We start from the raw sequence: 5698 nt of genomic DNA, 5'->3' as shown, positions 1-5698 counted from the left end.
GCAGTAAGGGGTGACCATGCAGGTGGGGGGAGACGACAGTTAGGGGTGACCAGGCCAGTGGGGTGGGCAGTTGGGGGCGACCAGGTTGGCAGGGGAGGCAGTTAGGGGCAATGAGGCCAGTAGGCAGAAGTGGTTAAGGGTGATCAGGCTGGCAGGGGGGCCAGTAGCAGCAATCAGGTAAGCAGGCAGGTGAGCAGTTAGGAGCCAGCGGTCCTGGATTGTGAGAGGGATGTCCAACTGCCAGCCTATACCGGCAGTTGGACATCCCCTGAGGGGTCCCAGATTAGAGAGGGTGCAGGCTGGGCTGAGGGGACTCCCCTCCATGCATGAATTTTGTGCACTGGGCTTCTAGTAGTTCTTATAAATGTGTTTAAGGGTTGGTGTTTTTCTAAAGCAAACACAGAGAGTAAACTTAGGAAGTTTCCCATGATGGCTCAAATACTGACTTTTAAGATTTTCTTTAAAAGACAATTGACTATTTAAAGCAAAAATAGTAACTTACACCCTAGCTGGTTTGGCTCACTGGATAGAGCATCAGCCTGGGGACTGAAGAGTCGCAGGTTCGATTCTGGTCAAGGGCATGTACCTTGGTTGCAGGCACATCCCTAACTCTATATCCCTCTCCCTTACTCTCTATAAAAAATCAATAAAATATATTTTTTTAAAAATAGTAACTTACTTTGGGGCCTTTAACATTTGTAGAAATATGATGTATGAAACAATAGTGCAAAGAGCAAGTTGAGGAACAGGAAGTATACTTTCTAAATATTGCACATGTAGTGATGTAGTATGAAAACATAGTAGACTGCTGTTAAGGATGCATGTTGCAATTCTTAGATCAGCCATTAGAAAGTAAAACAAAAAGGTATCATTTTTTAAGCTAATAAAAACGGTATTTCTTTCTCTCCTTTCTTTCACTTTCCTTCATTTTTGAAGGACATTTTTGCTATGCTTTTAATTATTGGTTAATAGGTTTTATTTCTTTCAACACTTTAACGATGTTATTCCTATTGTCTTCTGGCTTGTTGAGAAGTCAGTATTATTATTCCCCTATGTCTTGAGCAGAATGAGTCATTTTCTCTGTGGTTGCTATTAAGATGATTCTCATTGATCCTTGGTTTTCAGAAATTGGACTCTGATGTTTTTGCTGTGTTTTTTAAATGTGGCATGTGAAGTGCTTTACAACCTCTAACTGTTGGGTTGGGTAAAGCAATCGGTGACGTCACAACTGCTGTGCCAATGGCTATTCCTCAGAATCTTTTAACAATTCACACTAGAAAAAGAGGAGAACAGGATGCTTAGAAAGGAGGGCAAATAGGGGCAAGGGGATGGGGAAGATGAAATTACTTCAAGCCTGTGTTTTAAAATCTCATTAAGCTTCACTTTTGATGAAGTATAATTTGAAAAGATGTATTTATTTTTAGAACAAGTCATAAGGCACTTAGGGGTTAGTTCACCTACGGAGATGCTAAAAATTATTTTTGAATTGTCAGTAATTCTAGTTTCAGCTCTAAAAAGCAAAATATAAGTACTAAAGAAAGAGTCTTTGCTTGAAATCTCTGGGCAAAGAAAGACATTTGCTTTCTCTAAAGGTCATCTAGGATGAGAATATAGCTGTTTGAAGAAAATGTGTCATTGATGATCTTTTTAAAATAATGTTTACTAGGAGAGATTTTGTTTTTGTAATATTAAGGTTTTTTTTTTTAATTTGCTTGTCCTATATAATAAAAACCTAATATGCAAATCAACCGAACAGCAGAACGACCAGTTGCTATGACACTCACTGACCACCAGGGGGCAGACACTCAATGCAGGAGCTGCCCTCAGCCTGCAGGCCCCAGGCCAGCCAAGGCGGGTGCCAGCGGCTCCCCCCCACCATCGCCACGCCAGTCGCCCCACAGAGGGAGACGACCAGCTGTGGCGGCAGGGGGCGAGGCCGGCGAGCAGATGGCACTAGGCTGGCCAAGGCAGGTGCCAGCGGGGGCTCCCTGGTTGCCCCACCATCACCCCACAGATCAGCCCTGATCACGGGCCAGGCCTAGGGACCCTACCCATGCACGAATTTCATGCACCGGGCCTGTAGTTTTTACATAAAAAACTGAGCTTGTCTTGAATCCGCAAGTGACATATTTGGGTTAAAATTGCTTTCAACGATATACTATACACTTCCTAATTATCTAAATGTTTGCAATTACTGTGTATCTCCATTAAAATATATGTTTGCATTATACTTTAAATCTGCATTTTGGGGGGACAGTATCACATTTGGTAAGAATAGGAAGGTTCACTAAGGCTTCTCAATAATGGAAATGCAAATGTTGCTAACATTTGAGCCATGCTCAGTGAAGAAAAGAAAGTTGGGGCCATTTCAATACTCAGTACCCTTTCTTAGCATAGAATGACAGAGTATTGGTGTGGAAAGGATTGCTTCTTAGAAAAAATACTCAAAATGTTACTATGTGCCATAGTCCTTCATCTTTGGAAATTTTGTGGCTTTCAGGGTCACAGGCTTTGTGTCATAGACCAGCAGAGAGCACAGTTCATCAGCTGTGGATATTTTTTGCGTGCTTAGTGTTGTCATAGCTATTTCTCTACCTCATGGACTGTATGACGCCTTTCATTTAAAAAAGCCCTTTGTGTTTGTGATTACTGTGCACTTAAGTTATTGGGTCTGTGGTTGGCCTGCCAGCTGTCCACCGGCATGAGGTCATAGGAAAGCGGCCACAGTTATCAGTGTCACCGTGCTATTCTGTTAGGTTAAATCGAAAAAACTGGTGGTATCCAAAGAAAACTTCTGGTATAAAAATTATTTTTGTCTGTTTTGAGTTAATGACACAGAAACACAAGCTATGAGTAATGTTTATAAATGGCTTTGGATTTTCTTCTATGAGGACTGTCCTCAATGTTAGCAGCCGTAAGAAGATACCATGTGTCATATTAGTTTTACAATATTAATGTTTGTACAGGATGATGGCAGGAAGACAAACTGGATTTTGTTCCTTATTGGTTATTATCGGTTGATGACAATCATGTGAGGGATTATGATAAATCTTTTGAAATTGCTATTTGTATTGGCAATTTTATATGGCTCTAGGAGGCAAGAGATACTTTAATTAGTTCTCTCTACATCACTGTGAGCCTGCCACAAATATTTTAAGTTAATACATGTAATTTAAGAATTGGAATTTGAAAGGCAAGATCTGTTTGTTCTCATTCTTGCTCTGCTTTTGCTCTTTATTATTGCTCCTTTACTTTCATGGAAATGGCGATTCCATAATCAGGACATCTGACATTTGCCACTCTGTTGCCTCTTCGATGTAAACAAATACAAGCAAAATATTACTTACTTGTGTGTTAAAATCATCTTTAGATCCTTCTAACAATAACTTAAACTTGCAGCTGTTCCTTTGTGAATTTTTATGAGTTCTAGAAAGAAGATAATTCCATCATAGGAATATATTAGAAGTATTGAAATGCCTCCCCCCTCCTCCTTTCCCATATTTCTCCAGTTGCAATTTCATCTGCACAGAAAAAGAACTCTGGTAGCTTCTGCCAGACTTTCAGTAGGAAATGCTTTAAAAACAAGCAACAGCTATTTTGAGGACCGACTTTCTAAAATTATATTCAGGTAAGTTAAATGTCATCCCTTATAGCGAAAAGCAAGCATTTAATTTAACCATGTTGATCAAAATGTACTTGCCTTCAAGTGTTTTTAATATATCAGTACTCCTGGGTGGATTTAAATTATATTGACAGAAACATCGATTTCCTCACATTTTCAAATATTAAGTGGGTTTTAGAACCTGGTCTACAGCATGGTTGTTTTTGAAGGAAAAAAAAAATGTAATTCGGCCAAGGCTGCTCTTGTTTTCCCTTTATTCTTTAAGCCAGAAGCAATTACTTTTCATTTCAGGATTAAGCGGCTGTAACATTGCCGTTCGCCGCCGAGGCTCCTGGTTTCAGCATGTCTCCTTGGTTCCCGGCCAGCCTGGGTGTTCAGGTGGCAGCTGTGCCTGGGAGTGCCTCTCCAGCCCGCATTCCTTGGCCATGAATTTTGCAGCCCTGCTTATCTGATGAAGACCTCCCCAGGGTGAGTTGCTCACGACACTGTCACACAGACTTTACTGGATGAGATGGAAAGGTACTGTGTATTTTTCCTCCTGGAATGCCAGCCAATCCTGACTTACCAACCACCCCTGCACTGTGGCTGATCATCACAAAAACCTGGTACTTAGATCCCATGAAACCTGTTCTACATAAACCAGATCCTAACAGGAAGCCTGTGAGTGCTCTCTGTGATGCTGTCACCGAAGCCTGTTCAGAGAATTTTCAGCAATTATATTTGTTCCAACATTGACTCTCATTTCTCTGCACTAATTATTTACTTCAATGTATACTTCCCCCACCTTTATTTCTTATTTTAGAGAGAGTGGGAGGGAGGGGGAAAGACAGAGAGGAACATCGATGTGAGAGAGACACATTGATTGGTTGCCTCCCACACGGAGCCTGCAATGGAGGTACATGCCTTTGATCGGAATTGAACCTGGGACCCTTCAGTCCACAGGCCGATGCTCTATTCACTGAGCCAAACTGGCTAGGGCTTAATGTATACTTTCAATCTATAAGTGCTATCACCAGCGACAACACCCAAAGAGCTCTCTTCCTTCTCTTGAAACCCATGACTTTCCTGGGGTAGCTTGGCTTTAAAGCACGCGTCCTCTCTATTTTTGTGTGTCTTCCTTTTGCTTTCCCAAACCAGTCTCTAAATTCCTTGAGAGAAGAGACCCTGAAAACTGGCGTCACCTTTTACAGACAAATAGAAAAAAAAGCATTTGGACAGAGAGAACTTTGTTGCTCTTAGTAATCGAGACAATTTGCCTTAACATGTTCAGAAGACTCTAGATTATCTGCTGTAATATATCACTGCTCTCCTTTCCCCTGCCTGCCCTCTGCTGGAACTGCTAATGAGCAAATAAGATGGTCAAAACAGAACATCGTAGGGGGAAAGTAGGAAAACAAGGGGCTTGTCTTACTGAGCCGCTAGTTGAGTAACTGTGGTTTCCGAGTCCCTGTTATGGATGTTAGAAGGTCCTCGTTATGTGCCTTGGGTAACTAGCAGCCTCTTCACAAGACCCCTTGTTGTTTCAGCCATGCATGGGGATGTGAGTCTGCCTACTGACATGAGAGACCAAGTGACCTGGTGTGCCCTCCTCTTCCTCTGGGCTTGTGTCATCTCCAGAACCATCCAGTTGGTGGCAGTTGGCTGAGCCAGCCAGAAAGTGCCCCTTCCCAAACACAAGTGCCCTCTCCCTGTTCACCAGCCTCTCAAGCCTTCACCACCCTCATATATTGTAGGGCGCGGCCATAGGGTTCAGCCTGGGACTGACCTGTTGGCAAAGCCACAAGCAAGTCCCAGCATAGAGGGCACAGTCCTCTTAGCATAATTAGGCTTGACCTTATAATGCTCCCTAGATCTTATCTGGGTAGCTAATGGGCTGTGGGAAGTGCAGCTAGTGCTGCCAAAACAAGTGAAACTCACAAGAACATTGTAACTATGGTGACCACTACCTTGTTTACCTCTGGCTATAAAATAAAGGCTCAGTTTGCCATCTGGATCTCTCTCTGTGGCAGATCCACCCCAGCTTATTCTCTTTGACTGTCTTTTCTTCCTCCTTCACCACCCTGCTCCAGGCCTGTG

The 5698-nt window shown here is 42.5% G+C and overlaps 2 long non-coding RNA genes across 2 annotated transcripts in view; one reads left to right on the top strand and one right to left on the bottom strand.

Annotated features, from left to right (window-relative positions):
* The window catches only part of LOC107185059, a 14818-nt gene that overhangs the window by 5775 nt on the left and 3345 nt on the right, over positions 1-5698 (bottom strand). Inside the window, exon 2 of the long non-coding RNA XR_001515975.1 lies at positions 4839-4846. This is a non-coding gene — a long non-coding RNA (uncharacterized LOC107185059). The remainder of the gene's footprint in view (positions 1-4838; positions 4847-5698) is intronic.
* Positions 3515-5698, top strand: part of LOC102755052 — a 5740-nt gene continuing 3556 nt past the window's right edge. Inside the window, exons 1-2 of the long non-coding RNA XR_436310.2 lie at positions 3515-3628; positions 3914-4090. This is a non-coding gene — a long non-coding RNA (uncharacterized LOC102755052). The remainder of the gene's footprint in view (positions 3629-3913; positions 4091-5698) is intronic.

This window comes from Myotis davidii, unplaced genomic scaffold, assembly GCF_000327345.1.
Source record: "Myotis davidii unplaced genomic scaffold, ASM32734v1 scaffold162, whole genome shotgun sequence".
Classification (NCBI taxonomy): Eukaryota; Metazoa; Chordata; class Mammalia; order Chiroptera; family Vespertilionidae; genus Myotis; species Myotis davidii.
This window is presented reverse-complemented; position numbering and strand designations above follow the sequence as displayed.